Consider the following 22,109-nt stretch of genomic DNA (forward strand, 5'->3'; position numbering starts at 1 on the left):
GACCCAGGCGTGCTCGCCCCCGACCCGTTGGCCCTCACCTCCCTCCTCTTCTTCCTCCCCTCCCAACCTCAGCCGTCGTCGGGCCTGCCTCCTCGCACTGCACCCTCTGTAAACCACCCCCCTCTCTTTGCTAGCTAGGGTTAATTTACTTAGGTTTTAGTTATGTTAATTAGGTTATCTATTTAGCTATGAGTTTAGATAGGTTTCAAAATTTGCTGAATTTGTATGCAAATTTGAACTGGACATGTGATATGTGGATATGTCATGTTTTGGTAAATGATCCGAGTTGCCTATGTTACACCGGAATGTTGATTCATTTCTGTTCCGGTGAATTTTAGGCGCTCGATATGTCCATTTTTTAGCAAAGGTCATGCCGAAATTGTCCTCGTGCCTTATCATCCAAAGTAAGTCAATTTCAAACAACCCTTTCATACATTTCAATCATTCCTTCTCTCTCTATGGGGAATAATTTGAGGTGTCTTTTCCCCGCAGCAACGAGTGCGCCGTCCTTATCGTTCTTTATCCGCAAGTCTCCCACGCCGTGTATTTTGACCCTTCCAGAGACTACGAGAAAAAAGACTACACCCACATAATGAATATTCTAGATGATGCTCTCCAAGGCTTCAGCTTTAGAGGTGGCCACATGCAGATCAGGAAACAAAGGAACAAGAAGATGGGTTTCGCGCATAAAACTAACTTCTCCCGCATCCAAGTCCCAAAACCAAGCAAGAAGGATGGATTCTACATCCTCCATCTCATGATTCAGTTCAACACGGATCACCAAAAGCTTCGCATGAGAAGCAGAAATGATGATCATATCCACAAGTGGCTAGAATCTCATGGAGAAGCGGATTATAAACTTAGAGATGACTTCTTTCGCATCCAAAGCGACATTGCGACGATCATCATGAAAGAAGTCGTCGATGAGAAGGGGATGTTCCACCACGGCCCTATATCACGAGCTGACGTCCGAACTCGCATAGGCATGCAACGTCTAGACCTCACGCCATTCAAGAAGCTAGGGTCCATCCTCGATGATATGGAAGGATGGAACTTCTAGTGATTTATGATGCCGATGATGATGATATGTGTCGGTTGAACTTGTATACTATTTGTAGCGATGCAACTTTGTGATGTCCACGATCCCTGCCGAACTTGCGTAACGCTACTTTGTTAGTTTGCGTACGATGACCTACGGACCTCTAGTTAATTAATTTGCGTACTGTATGTTGCATCTAGTTGCTAACCCTTTCTTTTTCGGTGTTCTCTAGTATATTTTGTTGCATATATATGATTGTACATCCTCTTTATGAACATGCATCTCTAACAGGTACCTAGTTTCTTGATGGCGAGATGGAACTGCTATGTCGTGTACAAAGGGAAGGTTCCGGGGATGTACAACGAGTGGCATGAGTGTCAGGCGCAAGTGAATGGGTTCTTGGACGCCAGCCATAAAGGCTTCAAAAGCAGACAAGAAGGAGAAGCTAGTTACTTAAGGTTCACACTAGCGCGAGAGAGGACTCGTAACCGCCATCTCATGTATTGCATAGTTTCGCTCTCACTCATAGTGATAGCTCTTCTCGCGTATACCTTTGTTTAGATGGATGACGTTGTAGTTGCAAGTATTCGAGACTTGCATGTATTGCTATTTTCGAGATGATGACAAGATACCACTTTGTGTTGGATGATGATTATGACGAGACTATTTGTATGTATATGCTATGATTACATTTGTGGTCTCGCAGGCATTTGTATGTATATCATGATGACATTTCTATGTGCTAAAGATTCTTCTATAAAGCCTGTTCAAATACAAAACAAATATGCCGAAAAAAACAAAAAAACTACTAAAATTAGCAGTAGCGAGTGGAGAAAAGTTAGTAGCAGCGTGGTTGTAGCAGTAGCGCGCACAGGGGAAGCGCGCTATAGCTATTAGCAGCAGCGAGGTTCCTTTAAGCGCGCTGCTGCAACACTTGTGTAGCAGTAGCGCGGGTGGACTAGCGCTACTGCTATACGTTAGCTGTAGCGCCTTATTAGTAGTGCCGGCCCCTGCGCTACTAAAAGGCCGAAAACCCGCGCTACTGCTAGGCTTTTCCCTAGTAGTGACACCTCGTATGACGCCTTTGAAGGTCGTTTTTGTGGGTTTGATCCTTGAGGGCTCTATACCCATTTTGCGCACTGTGTCCTGGTAAAGTAGGTTCATGCTGCTGCTGCCATCCATAAGGACTCGAGTGAGGTGAAATCCGTCAATGATTGGGTCTAGGACCAGTGCAGTGAATCCGCCATGACGGATACTAGTGGGGTGGTCCCTGCGATCGAAGGTGATCGGACAAGAGAACCATGGGTTGAACTTTGGGGTGACTGGCTCCAACGCATATACGTCCCTCAACGCACGCTTCCGCTCCCTCTTGGGGATGTGGGTTGCGTATATCATGTTCACCGTCCGCACTTGTGGGGGCAACCTCTTCTGTCCTCCGGTGTTCGGCTGCCGGGGCTCCTCCTCGTCATCGCTATGTGACCCCTTATTTTTGTTTTCGGCATTTAACTTGTCGGCCTGCTTGAACACCCAACAATCCCTGTTGGTGTGGTTGGCGGGCTTGTCGGGGGTGCCGTGTATTTGACACGAGCGGTCGAGTATACGGTCCAAACTGGACGGGCCTTTGAATGGCTTTTTTCACTGACCGGGTTTAGAGCCTTTGAATCCGGCATTAACTGCTGTATCCTTGGTATTGTCGCTGTTAATGGGGCGCTTGTGTTTGTTGTGTCGTGACCTTCCATTGCCATCCTTGGTATCTGAAGTACCATGGTTCTTTGATATGTTATTGCTGCGAGCCAGCCAGCTGTCTTCTCCCGCACAAAAGCGGATCATGAGTGTCGTGAGGGCTGCCATAAATTTCGGCTTTTCCTGGCCAAGGTGCCGGGCGAGCCACTCGTCGCGGATGTTGTGCTTAAAAGCTACTAAGGCCCTTGCATCCGGACAGTCGACGATTTGATTTTTCTTTGTTAGGAACCATGTCGAGAATTGCCTGGCCGATTCCTCTGGCTGCTGAACTATGTGGTTCAAGTCATCGGCATCTGGCGGTCACACGTAAGTGCCCTGGAAGTTGTCAAGGAATGCGGCTTCCAGATCTTCCCAACAACCAATGGACTCTGCTGGCAAGCTGTTGAGCCAATGCCGAGCTGGTCCTTTGAGCTTGAGTGGGAGGTATTTGATGGCGTGTTGATCATCACCGCGAGCCATGTGGATGTGCAGGAGGAAATCCTCGATCCATACCGCAGGATCTGTTGTGCCGTCGTATGATTTGATATTTACGGGTTTGAAACCCTCTTGGATTTGGTGATCCATTACTTCGTCTGTGAAGCATAGGGGGTGTGCGGCGCCTCTGTATTGGGCTATATCGCGACGCGGCTCAAATGAGTCTTGCCCACTATGTTCGGCCCGGCCGGATTTACTTTTACTGTATCCGGCATGACGGTTATCGTCTCGCATAGTGGCGCGCCCTAGTGATCCGTAGATCGATCTTGCATGTTTTGCTTTGTCCTCCAATATGTCTCGCGGGTCTAGCATGTTTCCCCATGCCTTGTCATTTTTATTTGAGTGGCATCAGGGTGCGGGTTGAGTTTTTGGCTGAAATGCCTCTCTGTCGCGGCCACGAGGTGGCTGGTCAGCCGCATCATATGCTGGAGATGTAGATTTGAGTGCTTCCTCCTCCAGTCGGGGTAGCAACCTACGCTTTGGGTAATTCTTGGAGGGGCATTCGAGTTTATATTCCTCGGCTGCAAGGACTTCGATCCATCTATCAGCTAGCAAATCTTGATCAGCTTGAAGCTGTTGTTGCTTTTTCTTAAGGCTATTTGTCGTGGCTATAATCCAGCGCTTGAAGCGCTCTTGTTCGACGGGATCCTCAGGCACGACGAATTCTTCATCGTCGAGGCTTGCCTCGTCTTCGGAGGGGGGCATGTAATTATCATCCTCCGCCTCTCCATCTGCCGCTCTCTCGGGAGGGCTGGCTTCTCCATCCTCCTGCCCTAAATCTTGCTGGAGGGGATTGTTGTCGTCTTCGACACTGTCCGGAGTGGTATTATCTCCTGTGTCGGTGTCACTGCTTTTGCTTTGGCGAGACTTAGAGCGGCGCCGCTGACGTTGGCGCTTGGGTTGCTTCTTGGAGGGGTCATCTTCTGCTGTCTCGTCGCCATTGCCTTCTTTGGGTGTGTCCACCATGTATATATCGTATGATGAGGTGGTTGTCCAGTGCCCTGTGGGCAGTGGTTCCTCTTCGTCTCCCGCATCGTCGTCCATACCATCGATGTCTTCGGAGTTGAAGTCGAGCATGTCGTTAAGTCATCGACAGTGGCTACTAAATGGGTTGTGGGTGGGCGGCGAATTTCTTCGTCATCCGCATCCCAATCCTGCTGGACATAGTTCGGCCAGGATTCTCCTGACAAGGAGAGAGACATTAATGAGTTCAGTATGTCGCCGAAGGGCGAGTGCTGAAAAATATCCGCGGAGGTAAACTCCATGATCGGCGCCAATCGGATTCAATAGGCACGGGTGCAGGCGGTTCGGAGTCCGTGGCCGGGGAGGAATCCGGGAGTTCGGCGTCACGGCTCTCATGAAGGGTAAGGTCGATACTCGGCTCGATCGCCGATGAGAGTGCGGCCTCCGTGGCTGGGTCTATCCACCCGTCCATGGATGGCGCAACTGGTTCCGAATTGAGGGTCGGAGCGGTTGCCGGTGTGATCTCCTGAACACTGTCTGATGGTAGAGCTAAATCATACTCATCGTGACTGTGTGGCACACAAGGCAGGGGCTCAAATCCATCGAAGATCAAGTCTCCGCGGATATCGGCCGTGTAGTTCAAGCTTCCAAACCTGACCTGGTGGCCAGGGGGGTAACTCTCGATCTGCTCCAGATGGCCAAGCGAGTTGGCCCGCAGTGTGAAGCCGCCGAACACAAAGATCTGTCCAGGGAGAAAAGTCTCACCCTAGACTGCATCGCTATCGATGATCGTAGGAGCCATCAAGCCTAACGGCAACGACATAGAGGAACTCTCAATGAAAGCACCAATGTCGGTGTCGAAACCGACGAATCTCGGGTAGGGGGTCCCAAACTGTGCGTCTAAGGCGGATGGTAACAGGAGGCAGGGGACATGATGTTTTACCCAGGTTCGGGCCCTCTTGATGGAGGTAAAACCCTACGTCCTACTTGATTATTCTTGATAATATGAGTAGTACAAGAGTTGATCTACCACGAGATCGGAGAGGCTAAACCCTAGAAGCTAGCCTATGGTATGATTTCCTGTTGTCCTACGGACTAAAACCCTCTGGTTTATATAGACACTAGAGGGGGCTAGGGTTACACAAGGTCGGTTACAAAGGAGGAGATATACATATCCGTATTGCCTAGCTTGCCTTCGACGCCAAGTAGAGTCCCATCCGGACACGGGACGAAGTCTTCAATCTTCTTTCTTCATAGTCCAACAATCCGGCCAAAGGGTATAGTCCGGCTGTCCGAAGACCCCCTTATCCAGGACTCCCTCAGAGAGGGGGCAGCCCCCCATCCCGACGCGGGGTAGGTCGTCGCTGGTGCCTCGCGATGCCGCCTCCATCCCGATGCTGTCAGGCTTTAGGCTTCCTAAGCGGAAGTATGTCGCGGTGGATCAGTAAGTGTCTAAAGCTTAGCCTTGTCCCTGTTTGTACTCATCATTTCCTAATGCTGGCCCTTGGTTGATCATGCCGACGTCTTCTGTGAAGAAAAGGAAGGAGGATGCGGCGTCCGTGCCTCCTCCTCCTCAGAGAAAGGGGGTAGCAGCACCCGCATCTCCCCAGCCCGGTCATCCTCGCGGGGCCAAGAGGAGCATTGCCACGTGGAACCAGCCCCCATGGCCCAGCTAGCTCCGAAGGTGCCGGCGCCTGGCATGGGCGATGAGGTTCCAGCTGCTCTGAAAGTCGCGGTTTCCCAGACCCTGGTGACGATGTCGCCTCCTCCCACTGCTGCACCTCCACTCCCAGGTTCTTCTTCTCCTGCTGCTACTCTGGAACGTGCTCTCTCGGAGATGACCCGGCTGCAAGGGATCTCTTGGGCGCAAACCTATGCCTTGTGGTCGAGCGTCTGGAGCTGGCCTCAGGCTGGCTCCATTCCGACTTGGCGGTTCGCGCGACGTTGCGCCAGGCCGCTGCAGCTTCTGAGAAGGAGAAGCAGAGTGCTGCCAACGCCGCAGCCGATCGTGAGATGGCGTTAAAATATGCCAAGGCCGCCCGTGACTGCTACCAAGTTCTGGAGGACGAGCTGCAGGGCCTGCACGCCAAGCACGCCGAAGAAGCACGTTGCCACCAAGCGAGGGAGGAGAAAATGAAGGCCCAGGAGGACGCCGTCAAGAATCGTGAAGCTGAGCTGGCGGAGTTGGGGCGGGCGCAGGCCGCTGAGCGCAACCGGTTGGAAGAGCTCGAGCGGGAGGCGAAGGCGAGGGAGGCCGAACTCGACGCCAAGGCGCGAGTCTTGATCAAAGACCATGCGACCTTTGCCGTTCTTGAGAAGAGGTCCCGCAAGGCACTGAAGATGCTCTACGAGCACGGCCTGGAGAAGTCGCTGGCCGCCGACGAGGACGGCCCCGCCCGGCTGCTTCCTCTCTTGGTGCGGGCGCTCGACGAAGTCGTTGATGGCGTCGGTCCTATGGCGGAGGCGGAAGCTCGCGTTCTGTCTTCAGCTGCATTGACTCACGTCTTTAGCCACCTGCACCTTCGCGACCCAACGCTTGCCTTGACGAGCTGCTGGAGCCTGTGGCTGAAGAACAATACGAGGCTGCCGTCGTAGCCGTGAAAGGTCAGGTGGAGGCCTTCTTGAAAAAGTTCCGCGGCTTTGTCTCCGCTCCTCTGTCTGGTGATGTCGCCGATCCTATGGCTGGTGGTGAAGGTGAAGACAACGCCGCTCACGAGGTAGCTTCTTCCGCAGGTGATGGCGGCGTCCGGGGGTGACCTGCGGCTACACTCCTGTTTTGTTCCTGCAACATGCATTAGGCCTCGGGGAGGCGTTTAGACTTTTCATTTGATATCGTGAAGACAATGTGTAAGGACAATGCGTTTGTAATATTTGCTTCGAGATTTTGCAATTTCCTTCCTATTTGCTTTGCGTTCTGCGTCGGCAGAGCCCGGCCCCGCACATACCTCGACCGCCATTGGGCCGACCGGAGACCAGGACGGACCAAGGAGTGAGGGGCTACGTGACCAGTTAGGCTCCTGAGTCGCGATGCTCAGGACTCCCCCTTGACGCGCAAACAGCTTATAGGGAGAGTTCGCGAGGATAGACTGATGTTCTACGTTGGCAGGGCCCGGCCCCGCGCATACCTCAACCGCCGTTGGGCCGACCAGAGACCAGGACGGACCAAGGAGTGAGGGGCTACGTGACCAGTTAGGCTCCTGAGTCCCGATGCTCAGGAGTCCCCCTTGACGCGCAAACAATTTCCATACATGTCCTCACCGAGGCCTAGGGTGGGGCGCGCGACGCCCAGGTCCGGGAGACCTGGTTGGGTGGCGTGCGCTTGGGTGTGGTCTGAGCGCAGCCCCCGTGCCCAGCCCCCTCGCGCGGCTCTCCCGAGGGGAGGCGTTGTGGTGAGGCCGGACGCTGAGCTCCTGGCTCCCCGAGGTTGGTACGACCGTGGGGCTGCCCTCAGTTGTTTATCACCAGTGCGGAGCATAGTGCTTCCGGTTGTGCATGGGCATAGCCGCTCCTCGGCAGTGTCGACGGCCAGCGCGGAGCATGGTGCTTCCACTTGTGCATGGGATGGGGGCCACCCTCCGGGAGGAGCCCCCGGGGCGTGTACAGCCCCGCCCTGACACGTGGCTTGCACGGCAGGGCTGCGAGGTCTGTCTGGGCACTCATGAGCCAGCGCGGGACAACCGAGGCCCTACCTCAAGGCGGGTTGCGCCTGGTCTTGAGTCTTGGTGGATGTGTGTCCCTGTAAGGCGGTTAGGTGCAAGCACTCTACGTCCTCAGGCCCCGGCCCTCGAGCGAGCTCAGCCGCCGCTGGTATCCAGGTCGCGATGCCGTGGTGAAGGCCAGGGGGTGAGGGCTGGAGAGCCAGTAAGAGCTCCTGAGTCGCGATGCTCAGGAGCCCCCCTTTTAACGCGCAAGCGAATTGCACAGGGTGAATGTACCTACAGCGGGTGACAATCGAGCAGGCAATAATCGTAGGAGGTTAAGTAGGGAAGGCAAATCAGCTTGGGTAAATGCAGGAAGATACATGCCACCGGGTTCGGCCCGAGCGGCTTGGGGATGATGCAGCCCGAGGGGCGCCCCCAGCAAGGCAAGCTAAAAGACATGAGCCAAAAGGGATACATGCCGCAGGGACGGACCCACGCGTCCTGGGAATAATGCAGCCCAAGGGGTGCTCCCAGCTTAAACGAGCTTGGAAGATGTCACATGGTTCTGTAGACGAAGCAAAGTTGGCGCAGCTGAAGGCGTGCGTCGAAGAAATGACTCCTCATGAGCCACCGAAGCCCTGAGCCTCGGGAGGCTCTGGGGGCTCAGGAGGCTCCCTGAAGACCGTCTCCGTTTCCTCTAGGACGGCGCGGTACCTGGCCTCTCGAGCCGCCAGTGTTGGGGAACGTAGTAATTTCAAAAAAAAATCCTATGCACACACAAGATCATGGTGATGCATAGCAACGAGAGGGGAGAGTGTTGTTCACGTACCCTCGTAGACCAAAAGCGGAAGCTTTATTACAACGCGGTTGGTGTAGTTGTACGTCTTCACTATCCGACAGATCAAGTACCGAACATACGACACCTCCGAGTTCAGCAGACGTTCAGCCCGATGGCGTCCTTCGAACTCCGATCTAGCCGAGTGTTGAGGGAGAGTTTCGTCAGCATAACGGCATGGTGACGATGATGATGTTCTACCGACGCAGGGCTTCGCCTAAGCACCGCTATAGTATTATCGAGGTGGACTATGGTGGAGGGGGGCACCGCACACGGCTAAAAGATCAAAGATCAATTGTTGTGTCTCTAGGGTGCCCACTGCCCCCGTATATAAAGGAGCAAGGGGGAGGTGCGGCCGGCCAGGAGGGGTGCGCCAGGAGGAGTCCTACTCCCACCGGGAGTAGGACTCCCTCCCTTTTCCTTGTTGGATTAGGAGTGGAGGGGGAAAGAGGAGGGAGAGAGGAAGGAAAGGGGGGGCGCCGCCCCCCTCTCCTTGTCCTATTCGGACTAGGGGGGAGGGGGCGCGGCCCTGCCCTGGCCACCTCTCCTCTTCTCCACAAAGGCCCACTATGGCCCATTAAGCCCCCGGGGGGTTCCGGTAACCCCTCGGTACTCCGGTAAAATCCCGATATCACCCGCAACACTTCCGATATCCAAATATAGGCTTCCAATATATCAATCTTCATGTCTCGATCATTTCGAGACTCCTCGTCATGTCCGTGATCACATCCGGGACTCCGAACAACCTTCATTACATCAAAAACCATAAACTCATAATATAACCGTCATCGAAACTTTAAGCGTGCGGACCCCACGGGTTCGAGAACTATGTAGACATGACCGAGACACATCTCCGGTCAATAACCAATAGCGGAACCTGGATGCTCATATTGGCTCCCACATATTCTATGAAGATCTTTATCATTCAGACCTCATAGCAACATACGTTGTTCCCTTTGTCATCGGTATGTTACTTGCCCGAGATTCGATCGTCGGTATCTCAATACCTAGTTCAATCTCATTACCGACAAGTCTCTTTACTCGTTCTGTAATACATCATCCCGCAACTAACTCATTAGTTGCAATTCTTGCAAGGCTTAAGTGATGTGCATTACCGAGAGGGCCTAGAGATACCTCTCCGACAATCGGTGTGACAAATCCTAATCTCGAAATACTCAACCCAACAAGTTCCTTCGGAGACACCTGTAGAGCACCTTTATAATCATCCAGTTACGTTGTGACGTTTGGTAGCACACAAAGCGTTCCTCCGATAAATGGTAGTTGCATAATCTAATAGTCATAGGAACATGTATAAGTCATGAAGAAAGCAATAGCAACATACTAAACGATCGAGTGCTAAGCTAACGGAATGGGTCAAGTCAATCACATCATTATCCTAATAATGTGATCCCGTTAATCAAATGACAACTCATGTCAATGGCTAGGAAACATAACCATCTTTGATCAATGAGCTAGTCAAGTAGAGGCATACTAGTGACACTCTGTTTGTCTATGTATTCACACAAGTGTTGTGTTTCCGGTTAATACAATTCTAGTATGAATAATAAACATTTATGATACGTCTCCAATGTATATATAATTTTTGATTGCTCCATGCTATATTATCTACTGTTTTGGACATTATTGGGCTTTATTTTCCACTTTTATATTATTTTTGGGGCTAACCTATTAACCGGAGGCCCAGCCCAGAATTGTTGTTTTTGCCTGTTTTAGGGTTTCGAAGAAAAGGAATATCAAATGGAGTCCAAACGGAATCAAACCTTCGGGAACATGATTTTCTCAACGAACAAGACCCGGGAGACTTGGACCCTACGTCAAGACACAAAAGAGCATGCCACGAGGTAGGGGGCGCGCCTACCCCCCCAGGCGCGCCCTCCACCCTCGTGGGCCCCCATGTTGCTCCACCGACGTACTCCTTCCTCCTATATATACCTATGTACCCCCAAACGATCAGATACGGAGCCAAAAACCTAATTCCACCGCCGCAACTTTCTATATCCACGAGATCCCATCTTGGGGCCTGTTCCGGAGCTCCGCTGGAGGGGGCATCGATCACGGAGGGCTTCTACATCAACACCATAGCCCCTCCGATGAAGTGTGAGTAGTTTACCTCAGACCTACGGGTCCATAGTTATTAGCTAGATGGCTTCCTCTCTCTTTTTAGATCTCAATACAATGTTCTCCCCCTCTCTTGTGGAGAACTATTCGATGTAATCTTGTTTTTGCGGTGTGTTTGTTGAGACCGATGAATTGTGGGTTTATGATCAAGTCTATCTATGAACAATATTTGAATCTTCTCTGGATTCTTTTATGTATGATTGGTTATCTTTGCAAGTCTCTTTGAATTATCAGTTTGGTTTGGCCTACTAGATTGATCTTTCTTGCAATGGGAGAAGTGCTTAGCTTTGGGTTCAATCTTGCTGTGTCCTTTCCTAGTGACAGTAGGGGCAGCAAGGCACATATTGTATTGTTGCCATCGAGGATAACAAGATGGGGTTTTCATCATATTGCATGAGTTTATCCCTCTACATCATGTCATCTTGCTTAAGGCGTTACTCTGTTTTTTAACTTAATACTCTAGATGCATGCTGGATAGCGGTCGATCAGTGGAGTAATAGTAGTAGATGCAGGAAGGAGTCGGTCTACTTGTCTTGGACGTGATGCCTATATACATGATCATACCTAGATATTCTCATAACTATGCTCAATTCTGTCAATTGCTCAACAGTAATTTGTTCACCCACCGTAGAATACTTATGCTCTCAAGAGAAGCCACTAGTGAAACCTATGGCCCCCGGGTCTATCTTTGTCATATTAATCTCCTACTACTTAGTTATTTCCTTTGCTTTTTACTTTGCCTTTATTTTACTTTGCATCTTTATCACAAAAATACCAAAAATATTATCTTATCATATCTATCAGATCTCATTCTCGTAAGTGGCCGTGTAGGGATTGACAACCCCTATTCGCGTTCGTTGCGAGGATTTATTTGTTTTGTGCAGGTACGAGGGACTCGCGCGTAGCCTCCTACTGGATTGATACCTTGGTTCTCAAAAACTGAGGGAAATACTTACGCTACTTTGCTGCATCATCCCTTCCTCTTCGGGGGAAACCAACGCAGTGCTCAAGAGGTAGCAATTTATCATGATATAAGGAAATAAATAATAACTTTATTATTGCCTCTAGGGCATATTTTCTTCAGTCTCCCACTTGCACTAGAGTCAATAATCTAGATTACACAATAATGATTCTAACACCAATGGAGCCTTGGTGCTGATCATATTTTGCTCGTGGAAGAGGCTTAGTCAACGGGTCTGCAACATTCAGATCTGTATGTATCTTACAAATTTCTATGTCTCCCACCTGGACTAGATCCTGGATGGAATTGAAGTGTCTCTTGATGTGCTTGGTTCTCTTGTGAAATCTGGATTCCTTTGCCAAGGCAATTGCACCAGTATTGTCACAAAAGATTTTCATTGGACCCGATGCACTAGGTATGACACATAGATCGGATATGAACTCCTTCATCCAGACTCCTTCATTTGCTGCTTCTGAAGCAGCTATGTACTCCGCTTCACACGTAGATCCTGCGATGACGCTTTGTTTAGAACTGCACCAACTGACAGCTCCACCGTTCAATGTAAACACGTATCTGGTTTGCGATTTAGAATCGTCTGGATCAGTGTCAAAGCTTGCATCAACGTAACCATTAACGATGAGCTATTTGTCACCTCCATAAACGAGAATCATATCCTTAGTCCTTTTCAGGTATTTCAGGATGTTCTTGACCGCTGTCCAGTGATCCACTCCTGGATTACTTTGGTACCTCCCTGCTAAACTTATAGCAAGGCACACATCAGGTCTGGTGCACAACATTGCATACATGATAGAGCCTATGGCTGAAGCATAGGGAACATCTTTCATCTTCTCTCTATCTTCTGCAGTGGTCGGGCATTGAGTCTTACTCAACTTCACACCTTGTAACACAGGCAAGAACCCTTTCTTTGCTTGATCCATTTTGAACTTCTTCAAAACTTTGTCAAGGTATGTGCTTTGTGAAAGTCCAATTAAACGTCTTGATCTATCTCTATAGATCTTGATGCCCAATATATAAGCAGCTTCACCGAGGTCTTTCATTGAAAAATTCTTATTCAAGTATCCCTTTATGCTATCTAGAAATTCTATATCATTTCCAATCAACAATATGTCATCCACATATAATATCAGAAATGCTACAGAGCTCCCACTCACTTTCTTGAATATACAGGCTTCTCCAAAAGTCTGTATAAAACCAAATGCTTTGATCACACTATCAAAGCGTTTATTCCAACTCCGAGAGGCTTGCACCAGTCCATAAATGGATCGCTGGAGCTTGCACACTTTGTTAGCTCCCTTTGGATTGACAAAACCTTCTAGTTGCATCATATACAACTCTTCTTCCAGAAATCCATTCAGGAATGCAGTTTTTACATCCATTTACCAAATTTCATAATCATAAAATGCAGCAATTGCTAACATGGTTCGGACAGACTTAAGCATCGCTACGGGTGAGGTCTCATCGTAGTCAATCCCTTGAACTTGTCGAAAACCTTTCGCAACAAGTCGAGCTTTATAGACAGTAACATTACCGTCAGTGTCAGTGTTCTTCTTGAAGATCCATTTATTCTCAATGGCTTGCCGATCATCGGGCAAGTCAACCAAAGTCCACACTTTGTTCTCGTACATGGATCCCATCTCAGATTTCATGGCCTCAAGCCATTTTGCGGAATCTGGGCTCACCATCGCTTCTTCATAGTTCGTAGGTTCATCATGGTCTAGTAACATAACCTCCAGAACAGGGTTACCGTACCACTCTGGTGCGGATCTTACTCTGGTTGACCTACGAGGTTCAGTAACAACTTGATCTGAAGTTCCATGATCATCATCATTAACTTCCTCACTAATTGGTGTAGGCGTCACAGGAACCGGTTTCTGTGATGAACTACTTTCCAATAAGGGAGCAGGTACAGTTACCTCATCAAGTTCTACTTTCCTCCCACTCACTTCTTTCGAGAGAAACTCCTTCTCTAGAAAGGATCCATTCTTAGCAATGAATGTCTTGCCTTCGGATCGGTGATAGAAGGTGTACCCAACAATCTCCTTTGGGTATCCTATGAAGACACATTTCTCCGATTTGGGTTCGAGCTTATCAGGTTGAAGCTTTTTCACATAAGCATCACAGCCCCAAACTTTAAGAAATGACAACTTTGGTTTCTTGCCAAACCACAGTTCATAAGGCGTCGTCTCAATGGATTTCCATGGTGCCCTACTTAACGTGAATGCAGCCATCTCTAAAGCATAACCCCAAAATGATAGCGGTAAATCAGTAAGAGACATCATAGATCACACCATATCTAGTAAAGTATGATTACGACGTTCGGACACACCATTACGCTGTGGTGTTCCGGGTGGCGTGAGTTGCGAAACTATTCCGCATTGTTTCAAATGTAGACCAAACTCGTAACTCAAATATTCTCCTCCATGATCTGATCGTAGAAACTTTATTTTCTTGTTACGATGATTTTCAACTTCACTCTGAAATTTTTTGAACTTTTTAAATGTTTCAGACTTATGTTTCATTAAGTAGATATACCCATATCTGCTTAAATCATCTGTGAAGTTGAGAAAATAACGATACCCACCGCGAGCCTCGACATTCATTGGACCACATACATCAGTATGTATGATCTCCAACAAATCAGTTGCTCGCTCCATAGTTCCAGAGAACGGCGTTTTAGTCATCTTGCCCATGAGGCATGGTTCGCAAGTACCAAGTGATTCATAATCAAGTGATTCCAAAAGTCCATCGGTATGGAGTTTCTTCATGCACTTTACACCAATATGACCCAAACGGCAGTGCCACAAATAAGTTGCACTATCATTATCAACTCTGCATCTTTTGGCTTCAACATTATGAATATGTGTATTACTACTATCGAGATTCATCAAAAATAGACCACTCTTCAGAGGTGCATGACCATAAAAGATATTATTCATATAAATAGAACAACCATTATTCTCTGATTTAAATGAATAACCGTCTCGCATCAAACAAGATCTAGATATAATGTTCATGCTCAACGCTGGCACCAAATAACAATTATTTAGGTCTAATACTAATCCCGAAGGTAGATGTAGAGGCAGCGTGCCGACGGCGATCACATCAATTTTGGAACCATTTCCCACGCGCATTGTCACCTCGTCCTTAGCCAGTGTCCGCTTAATCTGCAGTACCTATTTCGAGTTGCAAATATTAGCAACAGAACCAGTATCAAATACCCAGGTGCTACTGCGAGCTCTGGTAAGGTGCACATCAATAACATGTATATCACATATACCTTTGTTCACCTTGTCATCCTTCTTATCCGCCAAATACTTGGGGCAGTTCCGCTTCCAGTGATCAGTCTGCTTGCAGTAGAAGCACTCAGTCTCAGGCTTAGGTCCAGACTTGGGTTTCTTCTCTTGAGCAGCAACTTGCTTGTTGTTCTTCTTGAAGTTCCCCTCCTTCTTCCCTTTGCCCTTTTTCTTGAAACTGGTGGTCTTATTGACCATCAACACTTGATGCTCCTTCTTGATTTCTACCTCCGCAGCCTTTAGCATTGCGAAGAGCTCGGGAATCGTCTTATCCATCCCTTGCATATTATAGTTCATCACAAAGCTCTTGTAGCTTGGTGGTAGTGATTGAAGAATTCTGTCAATGACGCTATCATCCGGAAGATTAACTCCCAGTTGAATCAAGTGATTGTTATACCCATAAATTTTGAGTATATGCTCATTGACAGAACTATTCTCCTCGATCTTGCAGCCGTAGAACATATTGGAGACTTCATATCTCTCAATCCGGGCATTTGCTTGAAATATTAACTTCAACTCCTGGAACATCTCATATGCTCCATGACGTTCAAAACGTCGTTGAAGTCCCGGTTCTAAGCCGTAAAGCATGGCACACTGAACTATTGAGTAGTCATCAGCTTTGCTTTGCCAGATGTTCTTAACGTCGTCAGTTGCATCTGCAGCAGGTCTGGCACCCAGCAGTGCTTCCAGGACGTAATTCTTCTGTGCAACAATGAGGATAATCCTCAAGTTACGAACCCAGTCCATGTAATTGCTACCATCATCTTTCAACTTTTGTTTCTCAAGGAACGCATTAAAATTCAACAGAACAACAGCACAGGCCATCTATCTACAATCAACATAGACAAGCAAGATACTATCAGGTACTAAGTTCATGATAAATTTAAGTTTAATTAATCATATTACTTAAGAACTCCCACTTAGGTAGACATCCCTCTAATCATCTAAGTGATCACGTGATCCAAATCAACTAAACCATAACCGATCATCACGTGAAATGGAGTAGTTTTCAATGGTGAACATCACTATGTTGATCATATCTACTATATAATTCATGCTCGACCTTTCGGTCTCAGTGTTCTGAGGCCATATCTGCAATTGCTAGGCTCGTCAATTTTAACCTGAGTATTCTGCGTGTGCAAAACTGGCTTGCACCCGTTGTAGATGGACATAGAGCTTATCACACCCAATCATCACGTGGTATCTGGGCACGACGAACTTTGGCAATGGTGCATACTCAGGGAGAACACTTTTATCTTGAAATTTAGTGAGAGATCATCTTATAATGCTACCGTCAATCAAACCAAAAAAAGATGCATAAAAGATAAACATCACATGCAATCAATATAAGTGATATGATATGGCCATCATCATCTTGTGCGTGTGATCTCCATCTCCGAAGCACCGTCATGATCACCATCGTCACCGGCGTGACACCTTGATCTCCATCGTAGCATCGTTGTCGTCTCGCCAACTATTGCTTCTACGACTATCGTTACCGCTTAGTGATAAAGTAAAGCAATTACAGAGCTATTGCATTGCATACAATAAAGCGACAACCATATGGCTCCTGCCAGTTGCCGATAACTCAGTTACAAAACATGATGATCTCATACAATAAAATTTAGCATCATGTCTTGACCATATCACATCACAATATGCCCTGCAAAAACAAGTTAGACGTCCTCTACTTTGTTGTTGCAAGTTTTACGTGGCTACTACGGGCTTAGCAAGAACCGTTCTTACCTACGCATCAAAAACCACAATGGTAGTTTGTCAAGTTGTTGTTGTTTTAACCTTCGCAAGGACCAGGCGTAGCCACACTCGGTTCAACTAAACTTGGAGAAACTGACACCCGCCAGCCACCTATGTGCAAAGCACGTCGGTAGAACCAGTCTCGCATAAGCGTACGCGTAATGTCGGTCCGGGCTGCTTCATCCAACAATACCGCCGACCCAAAGTATGACATGCTGGTAAGCAGTATGACTTATATCACCCACAACTCACTTGTGATCTACTCGTGCATATAACATCAACGCATAAAACCTGGCTCGGATGCCACTGTTGGGAACACAGTAATTTCAAAAAAAACTACACACACAAGATCATGGTGATGCATAGCAACGAGAGGGGAGAGCGTCATCCACATACCCTCGTAGACCGAAAGCGGAAGCGTTAGCACGACACGGTTGATGTAGTCGTACGTCTTCATGATCCGACCAATCAAGTACTGAACGTACGACACCTCCGAGTTCAGCGCACGTTCAGCCCGATGACGTCCCTTGAACTCCGATCCAGCCGAGTGTTGAGGGAGAGTTTCGTCAGCACGATGGCGTGGTGATGATGATGATGTTCTACCGACGCAGGGCTTCGCCTAAGCACCGCTACAGTATTGTCGAGGTGGACTATGGTGGAGGGGGGCACCGCACCCGGCTAAAAGATCAAACGACCAATTGTTGTGTCTCTAGGGTGCCACCTGCCCCCGTATATAAAGGAGCAAGGGGGGAGGTGCGGCCGACCAGGAGGGGCGCGCCAGGAGGAGTCCTACTCCCACCTAGGAATCCCTCCCTTTTCCTTGTTGGATTAGGAGTGGAGGGGGAAAGAGGAGGGTGACCTGCGGCGTCCGCAGGTGATGGCGGCATCCGGGGGTGACCTGCGGCTACCCTCCTATTTTGTTCCTGCAACATGCATTAGGCCTCGTGGAGGCGTTTAGACTTTTCATTTGATATCGTGAAGACAATGTGTGAGGACAATGCGTTTGTAATATTTGCTTCGAGATTTTGCGATTTCCTTCCTATTTGCTTTGCGTTATGCGTCGGCAGAGCCCGGCCCCGCACATACCTCAACCGCCATTGGGCCGACCGGAGACCAGGACGGACCAAGGAGTGACGGGCTATGTGACCAGTTAGGCTCCTGAGTCGCGATGCTCAGGAGTCCCCCTTGACGCGCAAACAACTTATAGGGAGAGTTCGCGAGGATAGACTAATATTCTATGTCGGCAGGGCCCGGCCCCGCGCATACCTCAACCGCCGTTGGGCCGACCGGAGACCAGGACGGACCAAGGAGTAAGGGGCTACGTGACCAGTTAGGCTCCTGAGTCCCGATGCTCAGGAGTCCCCCTTGATGCGCAAACAATTTCCATACTTGTCCTCGCCGAGGCCTCGGGAGGGGCGCGCGACGCCCAGGTCCATGAGACCTGGTTGGGTGGCGTGCGCTTGGGTGTGGTCTGAGCGCAGCCCCCGTGCCCAGCCCCCTCGCGTGGCTCTCCCGAGGGGAGGCGTTGCGGTGAGGCCGGACGCTGAGCTCTGGGCTCCCCGAGGTTGGTACGACCATGCGGCCGCCCTCAGTTGTTTATCACCAGCGCGGAGCATAGTGCTTCCGCTTGTGCACGGGCATAGCCGCTCCTCGGCAGTGTCGACGGCCAGCGCGGAGCATGGTGCTTCTACTTGTGCGTGGGATGGGGGCCCCCTCCAGGAGGAGCCCCCGGGGCGTGTACAGCCCCGCCCTGACACGTGGCTTGCACGGCAAGGCTGCGAGGTGTGTCTGGGCACTCGTGAGCCAGCGCGGGACTCACGAGGCCCTACCTCAAGGCGGGTTGCGCCTGGTCTTGAGTCTTGGTGGATGTGTGTCCCTGCAAGGCGGTTAGGTGCAAGCACTCTACGTCCTCAGGCCCCGGCCCTCGAGCGAGCTCAGCCGCCGCTGGTATGCCAGGTTGCGATGTCGTGGTGAAGGCCAGGGGGTGAGGGCTGGAGAGCCAGTAAGATCTCCTGAGTCGCGATGCTTAGGAGCCCCCCTTTTAACGCGCAAGCGAATTGCACGGGGTGAATGTACCTGCAGCGGGTGATAATCGAGCAGGCAATAATCATAGGAGGTTAAGCATGGAAGGCAAATCAGCTTGGGTAAATGCAGGAAGATACATGCCACTGGGTCCGGCCCGAGCGGCTTGGGGATGATGCAGCCCGAGGGGCGCCCCCAGCAAGGCAAGCTAAAAGACATGAGCCAAAAGGGATACATGCCGCAGGGACGGACCCATGCAGCATGCGAATAATGCAGCCCAAGGGGCGCTCCCAGCTTAAATGAGCTTGAAAGATGTCGCCTGGTTCTGTAGACGAAGCAGAGTTGGCGCAGCTGAAGGCGTGCATCAAAGAAATGACTCCTCATGAGCCACCGAAGCCCTGAGCCTCGGGAGGCTCTGGGGGCTCAGGAGGCTCCCTGAAGACCGTCTCCGTCTCCTCCAAGACGGCGCGGTACCTGGCCTCTCGAGCCGCCAGTGTTGGGGAACGTAGTAATTTCAAAAAAAATCCTACGCACACACAAGATCATGGTGATGCATAGCAACAAGAGGGGAGAGTGTTGTCCACGTACCCTCGTAGACTGGCAGCGGAAGCGTTAGCACAACGCGGTTGATGTAGTCGTACGTCTTCACGATCCGACCGATCAAGTACCGAACATACGGCACCTCCGAGTTCAGCACACGTTCAGCCCGATGACGTCCCTCGAGCTCCGATCTAGCCGAGCGTTGAGGGAGAGTTTCGTCAGCACGACGGCATGGTGACGATGATGATGTTCTACCGACGCAGGGCTTCGCCTAAGCACCGCTACAGTATTATCGAGGTGGACTATGGTGGAGGGGGGCACCGCACGTGGCTAAAAGATCAAACGATCAATTGTTGTGTCTCTAGGTTGCCCCCTGCCCCCGTATATAAAGGAGCAAGGGGGGAGGTGCGGCCGGCCAGGAGGGGCGCACCAGGAGGAGTCCTATTCCCACCGGGAGAAGGACTCCCTCCCTTTTCCTTGTTGGATTAGGAGTGGAGGGGGGAAAGAGGAGGGAGAGAGGAAGGAAAGGGGGGCGCCGCCCCCCTCTCCTTGTCCTATTCGGACTAGGGGGGAGGGGCGCGCGGCCCTGCCCTGGCCGCCTCTCCTCTTCTCCACAAAGCCCCACTATGGCCCATTAAGCCCCCGGGGGGTTCCGGTAACCCCTCGATACTCCGATAAAATCCCGATTTCACCCGCAACACTTCCAATATCCAAATATAGGCTTGCAATATATCAATATTCTCTCGACCATTTCGAGACTCCTCGTCATGTCCATGATCAGATCCGGGTCTCCGAACAACCTTCGGTACATCAAAAACCATAAACTCACAATATAACTGTCATCGAAAGTTTAAGCGTGCGGACCCTACGGGTTCGAGAACTATGTAGACATGACCGAGACAAATCTCCGGTCAATAACCAATAGCGGAACCTGGATGCTCATATTGGCTCCCACATATTCTACGAAGATCTTTATCGGTCAGACCGCATAACAACATACGTTGTTCCCTTTGTCATCGGTATGTTACTTGCCCGAGATTCGATCGTCGGTATCTCAATAGCTAGTTCAATCTCGTTATCGGCAAGTCTCTTTACTCGTTCTGTAATACATCATCCCGCAACTATCTCGTTAGTTGCATTGCTTGCAAGGCTTAAGTGATGTGCATTACCGAGAGGGCCCAGAGATACCTCTCCGACAATCGGAGTGACAAATCATAATCTCGAAATACGCCAACCCAACAAGTACCTTCGGAGACACCTATAGAGCACCTTTATAATCACCCAGTTATGTTGTGACGTTTGGTAGCACATAAAGCGTTCCTCCGGTAAATGGGAGTTGCATAATCTCATAGTCACAGGAACATGTATAAGTCATGAAGAAAGCAATAGCAACATACTAAACGATCGAGTGCTAAGCTAACGGAATGGGTCAAGTCAATCACATCATTCTCCTAATAATGTGATCCCGTTAATCAAATGACAACTCTTGTCAATGGCTAGGAAACATAACCATCTTTGATCAATGAGCTAGTCAAGTAGAGGCATACTAGTGACACTTGTTTGTCTATGTATTCACACAAGTATTATGTTTCCGGTTAATACAACTCTAGCATGAATAATAAACATTTATCATGATATAAGAAAATAAATAATAAGTTTATTATTGCCTCTAGGGCATATTTCCTTCAGCCAGGTCACGCCGCATGCTGCGCTGATAGGCCGACGCCACGCTCGGCAAGCCGAGGGGCATGCGAACGTAGTTGTGTGGCGGGCCCTCGCAACAGCCCACACGCGAAGGCCAGAAGCGCTCCTGAGACACGGCCCTATTGAGCCTCGGGACATTGATGCAGACGCGCAGCTCAGCACCCTCGCCTGGGTGGTGAGCTGCGCCTTGTGAGCGGCTGTCGCCGTGCATGACTCTTGCGTCTTGCATTTCCTGTGTGGTCTTGGCGATGAACTCCTGACTGGTGGGCACCCCTTGCCCTGTGTTCTCCTGAGGAAAATGTGCCATGTAGCACGCCTCCAAGTGGTGCCCGAGCGCCTCCCTCATGAGGTTGGCAAGGCCCGAGGCCCTCCAGAAGAGAGCCCTCGAGCCGTGCCCGAGGAGGGCACTGGGCGCGCCTTCCTACGCAATGGAGGGTGGCGCCCCTGGGACGGACACTGATCCTGATGAGGCTCCTACCGCGACTCCATCCTCCTGAGGTCCCGCACAGCGCATCTGCTTCTTCTTGGGGATGGCCTCCGGAGGGCCCTTACTTTTGCTGTCGGGGTCGTCGATTGCTGCAGCTTGGAAGGCACGCTCAAGGGAGCACACCGCATCCCTTTCCTCACATGGGACCATGATGACTCCGCCGCTTCCAGGCATCTTGAGGACGTTATAGCTGTGGTGGGTGACCGCCATGAACTTGGCCAGTGTCGGATACCCAAGGATGGCATTGTACGGCAGGCGGATGTGGGCGACATCGAAGTCGATGAGCTCGGTGCGGTAGTTATCGCGCGTGCCGAAGGTGACAGGCAGGCGGACCTGCCCTATATGTGTGGTGGAGCCGTCGGTCACTACTGAGAAAGGTTTGGTAAGCTGGAGCTGCTCATATGGTCCTGAGATGTGCAGAGCCCCCCCTCAGCTCTTGCGCACTTGGTCGCCAGGTCGAATAGCTCTTGAGATGTGCAGAGCTCCTCGTGG

Source organism: Triticum dicoccoides, chromosome 2A, assembly GCF_002162155.2.
Source record: "Triticum dicoccoides isolate Atlit2015 ecotype Zavitan chromosome 2A, WEW_v2.0, whole genome shotgun sequence".
Classification (NCBI taxonomy): Eukaryota; Viridiplantae; Streptophyta; class Magnoliopsida; order Poales; family Poaceae; genus Triticum; species Triticum dicoccoides.